Source organism: Lepidochelys olivacea (assembly GCF_965140295.1).
Source record: "Lepidochelys olivacea isolate rLepOli2 genome assembly, chromosome: 1".
Taxonomy (NCBI): domain Eukaryota; kingdom Metazoa; phylum Chordata; order Testudines; family Cheloniidae; genus Lepidochelys; species Lepidochelys olivacea.
The window spans coordinates 216,789,271-216,801,590 of NC_140411.1; the positions used below are offsets into that span (position 1 = coordinate 216,789,271).

General features: G+C 42.0%; 1 protein-coding gene across 1 annotated transcript in view; it reads left to right on the forward strand.

The window, feature by feature from the left end:
* LOC311514548 (helix-loop-helix protein 15-like) overlaps window positions 1–12,320 on the forward strand; it is a 28,561-nt gene continuing 16,241 nt past the window's right edge. The window contains exon 1 of the mRNA XM_084617121.1: window positions 1–33. The gene's annotated coding sequence lies outside the window, so the exon portion shown is untranslated. The remainder of the gene's footprint in view (window positions 34–12,320) is intronic.

The window sequence follows — 12,320 nt, forward strand, 5'->3', positions numbered from 1 at the left end:
GGAAAAGGGCAGGACTGGCGGCGTGGGAAGCTGGTGAGTCCCAGGCCTGCATGCAGGGTTCCCCTTGAAAACAGGCCTCTAGGGACCTGACAGCAGATCCCTCAGCTGGGTTTTTCCTTTCCTACTGATGATTCCCAATTTGTAGAGTTTGCTGGGAAACTTCCCAGCCAGGCTGAGTTCACCCTCCAGCTCTCTAGGGGAGACCAGTCACCACAGGGTCAGCTTTGCCCTGCCTGCTAGTCCAGGAAAGCTGCCTGCGGAGTATGTGACTGGAGGCTTGTCTAGGAGGCTACAGTTTGGATGTTAGTGTAGTTGTATAATCTACACCGTGAGCAATGCACCCCTCTCTGGTGAGGGGAAATCCAGGAAATCCAGCCTGATTCCTGCCTGAGGAGGATCCCTGCCAGCAGAGATCAGCCCCTCTGCAGTGACTGAGGAGTCCAGAGTCATCTTTGAACCTGGAGATCATTCATGGAGTTTGTGAGTGCACCATCTTTTAGTTAGTTAGGGAATTTGTTTTGGGGATCCCCTACTCCCTGAACTGTGTCCTCAAGCCAGGGAGTAAGGGTTTGAGGATTTTATAACCTGCTGCATATTACACCTGTGGAGGGATTTACCACCTTCTCCCACTTGTGAGTCCTTTGGGCTGTACTGAACCCAGTCAGCCACGCTGCTAAACCACCGCAAAGAAGAATTTTGTGGTTATAGGTCATCAAGGGCCCCAGCAAAGTACGCGTACCAACAGGACACTAATCTTACATTTGCTACATCAAGTCACGGGTATTTTCAGTGTGGGCACCGGTGACCCTAAAAATAGTGTTTTACCCTGTTATGTTGTATTTGTCTCCTGTTTAATATAATTATTGTGTTGAATATGTTGTATGCGTTTGTGTTATTTATTGGAAGTCTCCAACTATCTGGCAAGTAAGTGGGGATTACCCTGTAGTTAGAATTTTCCACCCTACCTGCCCTGGTGACCCTGCCAGGAAGGAGCAAGCGGGGTGGAGGCACCGCCAAATAATTTCATAGGAAAAAAGAAAGAAGATACACCCTGCTGAGGGGTGGCGGGATCCAAAAGAACCAGACCTGTAAGCAGATTGGCATTAAAGGAGGTAACCAGCTGGAGAGGGGACGCTACACATATGTTTTGTGTTTTTATGTTTTTGCCTTAACTTGTCATTTTGTGCTTTTCTCTACTTCTCTCCGGACCCCTCTCATCCCTATTCCCTGGCAAGCATCTGGCAAAGCAATCCAAAATCTGTGGAATAAGTATCTGAGACATTTTATCCATAGACTACCACCCTCATGAGTTTCTGTGTGGGGAGAAAAATGGGAAGTAATACAGCAAATGACACAAACATTTCATCACCTTCATCTGTAAGACTACACATCCAAAAATCATTGTTAACACAGCTGGGCCTTAAAAACTTCTAAGGATGGAGATTCCACCACCTCCCTAGGTAACGCATTCCAGTGCTTCACCACCCTCCTAGTGAAATAGTGTTTCCTTATATCCAGCCTAGACCTCCCCCACTGCAACTTGAGACCATTGCTCCTTGTTCTGTCATCTGCCACCACTGAGAACAGCCTAGCTCCATCCTCTTTTGAACCCTGCTTCAGGTAGTTGAAGGCTGCGATCAAATTCCCCCTCACTCTTCTCTTCTGCGGACTAAACAAGCCCAGTTCCCTCAGCCTCTCCTCGTAAGTCATGTGCCCCAGACCCCTGATCATTTTTGTTGCCCTTTATTGGACTCTCTCCAATTTGTCCATGTCCTTTCTGTAGTGGGGGGACCAAACCTGGATGCAGTACTCCAGATGTGGCCTAACCAGTGCTGAATAGAGGAGAATAATCACTTCCCTCGATCTGCTGGCAATTCTCCTACTAATGCAGCCCAATATGCTGTTAGCCGTCTTGGCAAAAAGAGCACACTGTTGAATCATATCCAGCTTCTCATCCACTGTAATCCCCGGGTCCTTTTCTACAGAACTGCTGCTTAGCCAGTCAGTCCCCAGGCTGTAGCAGTGCATGGGATTCTTCCGTCCTAAGTGCAGGACTCTGCACTTGTCCTTTTTGAATCTCATCAGATTTCTTTTGGCCCAATCCTCCAATTTGTCAAGGTCACTCTGGACCCTATCCCTACCCTCCAGCTTATCTACCTCTCCCCCCAGCTTAGTGTCATCTGCAAATTTGCGGAGGGTGCAATCCATCCCATCATCCAGATCATTAATAAAGATGTTAATCAAAACCAGCCCCAGGACCGACCCCTGGGGCACTCCACTTGATACCAGCTGCCAGCTAGACATGGAACCATTGATCACTACCTGTTGAGCCCGACAATCTAGCCAGCTTTCTATCCACCTTATAGTCCATTCATCCAATCCATACACTTTTAACTTGCTGGCAAGAATACTGTGGGAGACCATATCAAAAGTTTTGCAGTAAATGATGCAGTAAGGGATGCTGGAAGCTCTGAGACAGCTCAGGTTTTGTGGATGCTTCTTACTGTCAAGGAAGAGTCACTGTTGGATGATCTTGCTGTGCTGGTGAAGATAACCATACAGAAACAAGGAAAGTTGCCAGTAACTTGGTTGCCCAGCTGCTTCTGTTGCAACTGCAGTGACTAATCAGAGGACACAGATCAAATATCTGAGTAATTTTCCAAGACATAGAGGCCTAATTAGGGACTGGAAGCCCAGAGAACCAGACTAATACAGAAAGATTGGGGAGACTGGTCTTGTTTCCTTTCAAATGCCTTGATGCAGTAGGCTCTGGGTTTCAAGGGTGGCCTTCTTTGGGAGACTGTAGGCTCAATCTAAGAACACCAGAGCCCTAGTCCTAGTATAATTATATATTGCCTGCTTAACTGGTTAATTTATATTGCTCTAATTCATTTTTATTGAGTCATATTTTATATTTGAATACTGTCAATATATTTATTTGGGATTTTTACATTGTAAATATGATTCAATTAGATTTGTTTAATCCTGTTCAATCATGCAGTAATAAAAACAATTTGGTTTTATAGTAACTTCCCCTATGGGTACTAGTTCCAGAATGGTATTTAATTTCATTGAAATCTGTGTCCATCTTGCATTGCCTCACCAAGGGTTTCAGAATGACTCACACAATGAGCTTCAACAACTTCAGATGCACTAACAGATCACACGATTAGGAATCAGTTTGCTAATATTAAGCCAGATTTCTACTTTTGCTCTAGTTCATCCCATTACAACTAATAATACCGTTGTGTTGATAAGGCGGGGCCCAACAAGAGAAGATGTCAATAAAATCTTTGTTCACTGTTACCACATTAAATGGTTAAGTGTGGTCCATGTCAAGCTATCATTGATGTCTCCCATTGTAACAATCATCATTAAAAGTCTTTTTCACTTTCTATTAAGGACACAGAAAAAAGAAGGAAAAAACAGTCAAAGCATTTGAAATGTAAAATGTTAAATAAGTCTTTCATTTTAACAATATCAGGTTTTTTCCATTTAGCTGTACAGGGTATTTTTATAGGGAAAACCTGTTTGACAAGGTTTTTTGGTTTGGGGGGGTATTTTTTTTAGATTGTATTGAAAGATTGTGTTAGCTGTTCTTTTGAGGGAAAAGAGAAAAGGTTAATTTAGGTAGCCTGGAGCTGTTGCTTGTTAAAGTCTAATCCTGTTTTCTTTAAGACAATACAAGACATACATACATGAAGGGGAGAATAAAGAACAGCAAAGAGAGAAAATGCAGTTTCTATCTCTAGTGCTGACTTTTACTTGCAGCCTTGCTGCTGAAGTTACACAGGCCCAGCACATGGTCTGGTTGGCCACCGTAAGAGCTGGCAAGATTTTACTAGTGTTTTAAGATGTTGCTTTTAGTTGCCTCTCAGGTGAGGCTTACAGCAGTGTTGCACAAGGTGGAGCTATCTGTGCAGGTTAAGCCAGACTTCTATGAGACAGAAGCAAAAAGAAGGATCTAGGAAAGAAGAGAAATAAAGTGGGAAAGGAAAATGACATGTGAGGGAACAGAAGACAGCAGCAACCCATGTCTTATATCCCAAATGCCGTTTGGGCTTTAGCTGGAGCTGGTGGAGGTGGAGATGTCTGGTTCTCTGTCTCTGGCCCAGTCTGGTAAGGACCTTTCTCAGGAGAGTGACAATAAAGGCCTAACTGTGTCATGATGGATCCTGGGATTCAGGAGATGGTGAGGCTGAAAGCCATCCTAGGAAAGCTCACTACTTCCAATCTATGTGTCCTGTTGCTCCTGTTTAGTGATGCCCAGATAAACAGTGTCCAAAAAGGGGTGACAACCTCATCTCATTAACATTAACCAGCCAAATACATTTTGTGATTTGAATGATAAACATTTCCTCCCATTGCAGGAATCTTTTAGCTTGTTCTCTTGCCAAGCTATGACTTTACCAAGAACCTTGAGCATAGCTCTTATATTGTAGTCAATCCAATTTGTGCCGGTCATTCTGCCTACAACTTTGATTGACTATTATGAACAATTTTATGTTACAAACTGAGTTAGACTTTTGTTTCCTTAGGCAACTTGGAATACAGGACTTGGCACAACAGTGCCTCAGGTTCATCTACACTAAAAACTTATACTGGCATAGCTACAACTCTCAGGGATGTGAAAAATCCACATCCCTGAGATGTGTAGCTATGTTGATCTAACCCCCAGTATACACAGCACTGGGTCCATGGGAGAATTCTTCTGTCAACCTAGCTACCATCTCTTGAAGAGGTGGATAAATTACAGTGATGGGAGAGCCCCTCCTGTAACTGCAGTGAGTGTCTATGATGAAGCACTACAGTGGTGCAGCTGTAGCATTTTCAGTGTAGACATACCTCCCCTAAAACCACCCTAAATATATTGCTTGGCATTTGCACCCTTTTCACACATTTTCTCATCATAAGTCAATCCCTCTTGCTCCTTAGTCATTTGTATTGTTCTCTGAACTCCATCCAGTTTGTCAACATTTTGCTGAAGCCAACATGTCCTGAGACCTACACACCAGACTGTTCTAGGATTATGTCATGACTCCATGTAAACTGATAGAGCGAATCCATTGTGTTATCAGCAAATGAAACAAAATCTCAGTCATCAAGTTCCTCTCCTCATTGTGACTTAAGTTTTAAAAATAAACCTGATCCATTAATATATTTGTGAGTAGACGTTGAGTGCAGTTTGCTTTGATTTGTAGCATAATATCATTCATGAGTATTTGGATGACATCCAAGTATTCATGAAAATGTTAATTAATCCCAAAAATCGTACAGATTTTATCATGAATAATTATTTGAAAAATCTTACTAAAAATGCGTTGCTTTTTATTCCCCATACATTAGTTATTCTCTTGTTTAAAATGTTGTAGTCATCCAATTTGAGATCAGAAACAATACCATGCCATTTAAGGGACCGACCACACAATATGAAAAATAAATAGCAAATAGTTGAGTCAAAGAGTTCATGAATGACTCATAGGCTGACACTGATTCTTTCGGGCTATTTGGCAAATGCTTAATGAATAAGAAATACTCTTGAAGAAAGCTAGGATCCGTTTTCAAGCAATTCATTAACTTAAACAAGGGGCTAAGGTCTTAATGAATAGTTTTCATCACTAACAGTATTACCAGTTCTATGCAGCATTATATTTTTGAGGGTGGGCAGTATGTACAACAAGAAAAACAAAACAAAACATCATCATAAAATTCCCCAGTTTAGAGTATTTTAGAGTATTACCAATTTCCTGTGACTACCAGCTGTGAAGCTCAATCTTCTCAAAGGCAGTACCTACTTTTGAATAACAGGAAGTGTTCTTACAGAGTTTATTGAAACCCCAGCCCTGCAATTCATTATTCCTCCATGCAAATGAGGGGGAGATTTATGCAAAATTAATTTATACTTGCTGAAAAACAAGCATTGCCTCTGGACCCATCACAGTCTGATCTGATCTCCCTGTTGTTATCTTCTCAGTTACAACTGTCAGCTTCATATCAAATCCCATCACTTACTTTAATCCACTAAAACCAAGTCTAAAATGTCTATCCTATAACCCACCAGAAATGAGCGAGCAGACAGTGACTTTTGTAGACCTGCAATGTCTACAACAGAAAAAAAAAATGTAATAAAGCCAGCTGCAAAGATCCTTATTCCATTTCATTATTATTTTGTTCTCCATAGATGAACATCTTTGCTGACCTGTATCACACAGTCTTTGACATTAGTAATCTGGAATCTCACACTTAAATATTGTGATACTGAGCCAGTGAGGGTTAAACCACCAGCAGGCTGGTTGAACTAAAAGCAACCTTTAAGGACGTATTAGAAGAGCATTGAAATCGTAAACATGGCCATTCTTTGTAGACAGTTGGCAAACCATGTTAAACAGACTAGAGTTCTTGAAATGTAGGCCTGTATTGTTAAAGAATCAGAAGTAGATACTAATTTTCTGTGTACCTATATCTTGTTAGAAGTTCCACGCAATCTAATTAGCTTGTAGATGCTAAACTTCTGTTCTGGTATATAATATTTCATTACTATATTCTACTGAATCAGAGATCAAAAGGGGCTATTAACATTTAGAAGGAACTTGTGATGTGACGATATCATTGTCTTCATTTCTCTTTGAAGTTTGCAGTAAACTACCTATGAACTGTTTGGATGGCTAATTGCCTTATGCAAAGGAATGCAACTAGGAAACAGATTTACTTCAAAGCAGCAAGGTACATTACCTATTCTTCAACCAAAGAATGCCTGCTGTGATCATTTGATGCCAAGAGATTTATCAGCTGAACTTCAGCTATAAAGGATCTTTTAGGCCTGATCCTTACTATCTCAGATCTGCTTAAACTTTGCCAGGGAAAATCTAAATTGCAAGACTGAGGTCTCCAGGTCTACTCTGGACTATTCCTGCAAATTCTCATGGAAGAATTTGAACAAACTCTGCACACAAACTGAGTATTGGACTATAACCTATTGAACTGATTCTAGAACAGTGGTGGGCAACCTGTGGACCATCAGGGTAATCCGCTGGTGGGCCACCAGACAGTTTGTTTACATTTTCACGGCTGCCCGCAGCTCCCAGTGGCCACAGTTCGCCGTTCCCAGCCAATGGGAGCTTTGGGAAGCGGCAGCCAGCACATCCCTGCGGCCCGCACTGCTTCCCGCAGCTCCCATTAGCCGGGAATGGTGAACCACGGCCACTGGGAGCTGCGGGCAGCTGTGTAAATGTAAACAAACTGTCTGGCGGCCCACCAGCAGATTACCCTGACAGGCTGCCTGCAGCCCATGGGCCATAGGTTGCCCACTGCTGTTCGAGAAATACTTTTGCAAATCAGCAGCCTCACCATCTTTGCTATGGCACAAACCCATTCATATCCGTATGTATAATGATCTTTTAACCACAGTGACTCTTTTCTTTTTAAATAAATCTTAGATTTAATTAATAAGAATTGGCTGTAAACCTGTATTTGGGTAAGATCTGGAATATGCATTAACCTGGTGGGTAATGTGTCTGATCCCTTGGGACTGGTAGAACTTATATATGGTGAATAAGGTTTTAAGTAATCCTGACTATATAGACTTGGCTGTCTGGGTGAGAGCCAAAGGCTGAATTGCTTAAACTGTATTTTGGCTAATATAATCTAATTATAGAATAAACTACCAGTTTGGGGGATAGTTTACCCTATTCTTTGCAGTTTGCTTTGATTGATTATTCTCAGTATAGCCCCTCAAGTGACCACAGTCACAAATATATTAATGTCAGTCTATGGCATTTTAAAAACTTGTAATCTTTCTGACATCTGACCCCATCAGTATGCAGTCTAAAATTTTTAGTCCACAATATATCAGAAATGAGTGAGCAGGAAGTGACCTATATGGACCTGAAATTTCACACTCCTTCTGAGAAGCAGAGGAAATAAAGATGCAGAAACACTAGGAACAAAGGTACCATACTTATAAGCTCCTTGCTTTGTACATACTATTACTATATTTTTCATTGTCCCATAGGCATAGTCTGTGGGTGCTCTGGGGCTGCAGCACCCATAGAAAAAAAAACTGTGGGTGTTCAGCACCCACCAGCCACCTGCCAATCAGCTATTTGGTGGGCCCTGCCGAGCTGGGGTGTGAAGAGGCAGAACGAGTTTGGGGCATGCTCGGGGAAAGGGGCAGAGCAGGAAGGAGGGCAGAGGCAGGCCCTCAAGGGAGGGGGCAGAGCAGGGGGAAAGGTGTGGGGAAAGGTGGGGCAAGCGTGGGGCCTTGGGGGGAAGGGATGGAGTGGGGGCAGGCCTTTGGGGTGGAGCAGGGATGGATCACCCCCGGGGAAAGCTGAAAGTCAGTGCCTGTGTACAGTCTGACATCTCCTCTGAACTGTATCACATAATTCTTGAGATTATAGATCTTAAGTGTAGAATTTGTGTGAAATTTTAAAAGTCAGTGGAATATGGGCTCTTAAGCCACTTAGGGTACGTCTACGCAGCCCACAACAGCAACCTTCAGAGTTCAACAGACTTGGGCTCACAGGCTCATGCTAGGGTGCTAAAAATAGCTGCATAGACATTGTGGCCAAGCTGGAGCTCAGACTCTGAAGCCTAGGGATTGGGGTGAACTTCAGAGCCCAACCTCCAGCCCAGGCTGCAACATAAAAGCACTGTCTACTCAGCTATTTCTAGTGTGGTAGTGGAAGCCCTCGAGCCCAAATCTATCAAGCCCTGCTCAAAGGCTTGCTGCCATGGGCTGCTGCTGGCTGTGGTGCCATACCAGTACGTTTATTTCCTATCGGTTACAAGAACATTACTAATTTGTTGACATCATTCTCAGAGTGAGGTGTCTCCAGTTCGGTGTAATGTTCTGGAAGCTTTGCAATGAAGCCATGGAATCCCAAACTCTGGAGTGCTGGCCTCATAAATATAAAGGGAAGGGTAACCACCTTTCTGCATACAGTGCTATAAAATCCCTCCTGGACAGAGGCAAAATCTTTTCACCTATAAAGGGTTAAGAAGCTAAGGTAACCCCGCTGGCACCTGACCCAAAATGGCCAATGAGGGGACAAGATTCTTTCAAATCTGGAGGGGGGGGGGACAAAGGATTTGGGCTGTGTGATGCTTTTGCCAGGAACAGATCAGGAATGCAAGCCTTACAACTCTTGTAAAGTTAGTAAGGAATCTAGCTAGAAAATGCGTTAGATTTTCTTTCGTTTAATGGCTTGTAAAGTAAGCTGTGCTGGAGGGAATGTATATTCCTGTTTTTGTGTCTTTTTGTAATTTAAGGTTTTGCCTAGAGGGATTCTCTATGTTTTGAATCTGATTACCCTGTAAAGTATTTACCATCCTGATTTTACAGGGGCGATAATCTTTTACCTTTTCTTTAAATAAAATTCTTCTTTTAAGAACCAGATTGATTTTTCATTGTTCTTAAGATCCAAGGGTTTGGGTCTGTGTTCACCTGTACCAACTGGTGAGGATATTATTATCAAGCTTTCTCCAGGAAAAGGGGTGTAAGGGCTTGAGGGAATATTTTGGGGGGATAGGACTCCAAGTGGTCCTTTCCCTGTTCTTTGTCTAAAACACTTGGTGGTGGCAGCCATCTGCCTAATCGAAGGGAAAGACTTTGTGCCTTGGGGAAGTTTTAACCTAAGCTGGTAGAAATAAGCTTAGGGGGTCTTTCATGCAGGTCCCCACATCTGTACCCTGGAGTTCAGAGTGGGGAAGGAAACTTGACAGCTGGTCTGTTACTATTTAGTAAATAAACTCAGAATTTTGACATACAGTGAAACCAGTTTTTAGCAGCTCTCCAAGAGGCTACCAAGTGGATTTTAAATTAAAGGTTGGACAAAACTGTATTGGACATATTGGCAGAGTTCTACTTATTTGAGGGATTTCTTACTGCAGGTTTCAGTGAATGTTGTTTGGATATTCATGTACTGAACAGGCCCATACCAGAACCCCAGATCTCAGCGCCTTCACACTTTGGAGAGGTGGGAGTTCAAAGTCCAAGCCTGGACCCAGTTTTGCAAACTGCCAAGATTTTTAAAAACAGGAGCACATATTTGGTCTTCTAAATTCTCATTTAAGCACCTGGTTGATTTTCAAAGATGCCAAGCACCGAATAGCTTCCACTCAGGTCAATCTGAGCTGCCGGGTGCTCAGGTCTTTTGAAAATCTTGCAGCTTCCTAAATACAGTTTTAGGAGTCTCACTTTAGGCTCTTATTTGTTTTAAATCTTGATCTGTTTCTCCTCCTGAAGAACATTAATGATGCTTTTGATAACTTAGTTCTGGTAGTTTAATGAAAGTATAAAGAAAGAAAGGGCCAGATATCAGAAAAAGAAATTAAGAGACATACACACAACTGAATGCCCCATTACTTGATTTAACATAGAAATACAGTTGCTTATGCCTGTTCATCCCAATATTCTGGCTCTTTACAGAGCATTGTATTATGGTATAACCCCTCCTTAGTGAAACTTCCTGATATTCCCCATTTGTTGTTGATAGTTTTTCATAGACTAATCGATTAATGTGTCTCTCCTGCCACCCAGCAAAGTCAAGTGAATGGCCCACCCTCTCTGTCCTGAAATGTCACACTGCTTTTGAGCAGGGGAGGAGTCAAAAATTTGCAAACACCAGTATCACAGATATTGTATGTGACAAGCTCCTGACTCTAGGTTCTGGGCTTGGCCGTGTGTGGACAAACCTCATCTTGCATGCCTATGAAGCTTTGCTTGTGACAATCACAGCAGTAGCAGGTCTGAATGCACTTGGTCTTATTTTTTTCTTTTTTAATGTAATATGCCTTTGCTAGGCATGATGGCCAACTTGGGTCCCTAAAATGACACGAACCCATACTTGGTCTGGATATTTTTATTGAGTGTCCCGTTAATGACAGCTAATATTAAGCAGATTTTCAGTCCAAGTTTGGGTGGCCTTAGAACCCTGGAACTACCCAGATAAATTCTGGTCTAATTCAGGGTTTTCGGGATGGGGGCTAAGCCTTTCTGTATCATTGTTTCCCTTTCCTTTCACTTAGATTCTCCTGTTCCAGGGTGGCTCATTGTGGTGATTCTGGGGATCCTCTGTCTGCTTTTGCTGGGAACAGCTGGCTTCTTGGGGGCCAATTGTAAATGCAGGTATCATCAGGGAAAGACAACAAGGACCTAACTCTACTGTCAGTTACTTTATATACACATATATTCACAAGGCTAGATTCTGATCCACTCACTCATAGTAAGTAGCACCCTACTCCACAGGTATTCCCATGAATTTCAATGAGTGTAATCAGTGAGTACTCAGTATGAATAAGGATATCAGAATCTATCCACCTGCACCTCAGTTTTTCTGTCAGTAAAATGGGGATAATACTGCTTTGCCTCAAAAAAGTCTTACTAGGGCAAATTCATTGATGTTTGAGATATGCTTGGATATTACATTAATAAGGGCCATATAAGTACCTAGACACACCAGAATGTAAGTAGATAGAATGTAATTAAATTACCAAAGTTAGAAACAAAAGAATGGCAATAAGCATTATGTTTACTGAACCTACAAAATTATTTATAAAAATCTTCCCAAAGCTTCAGGACCTATATAGAAAAAGGCCTTAATTATTTGGCACCTAAATGCTTCACAGACTTGTTGGTATGCATAGAATTCTAGTCCTTTCTCTGAGGTTTAAATTATCATTTAAACAGAAAACTTTCTACATGTTCACTATTGAATTGAACAATAGTAGTGATTAGAAGTAATGGAATAATTAAAAAAACCCACCTTTATTCACACACATTTTTGTGAATAGACAGGCCAGGTCTACACTATGGGCCAGGTCTACCCTGCAGGCCAGGTCTCCTTCAGCTCACATAGGAATGTCAATTGAGGGTGTGATGAGGTATGATTTGTAACCAACATAGCTATGGCGGCCAAAGCCTCTAGTATAGCTGTTGCAGTTATACCGGCAAAACTGTGCTTTAACCAGTACAGCTTTCGTCGCTCAGGAGAGGGGTGCTGGAATAAGCGATCCAGTGGAACCTCAATTTTACAAACACCAATCTTCTGAATGAACGGTTATATGAGCCATTTTTCCTGATGGGGAAAATAGTCACAAAAGGAAAGTGGTGTTGATAAAGAACGAGTTGACATCTCTTCACATTATGATACCTTCAATGCCCTGGAAATCACTTTGTCCTGGTTTGAAGGAGAAAAAGAGTGATGCAGTGCACTGTACTGCAACTTATGTACCACATTTCCTGTAATTTTGAAATGTTCAATTTCATGAACTTTTGGACTTTATGAACACTTCAATCCCCATTAGTTCATAAAACAGGG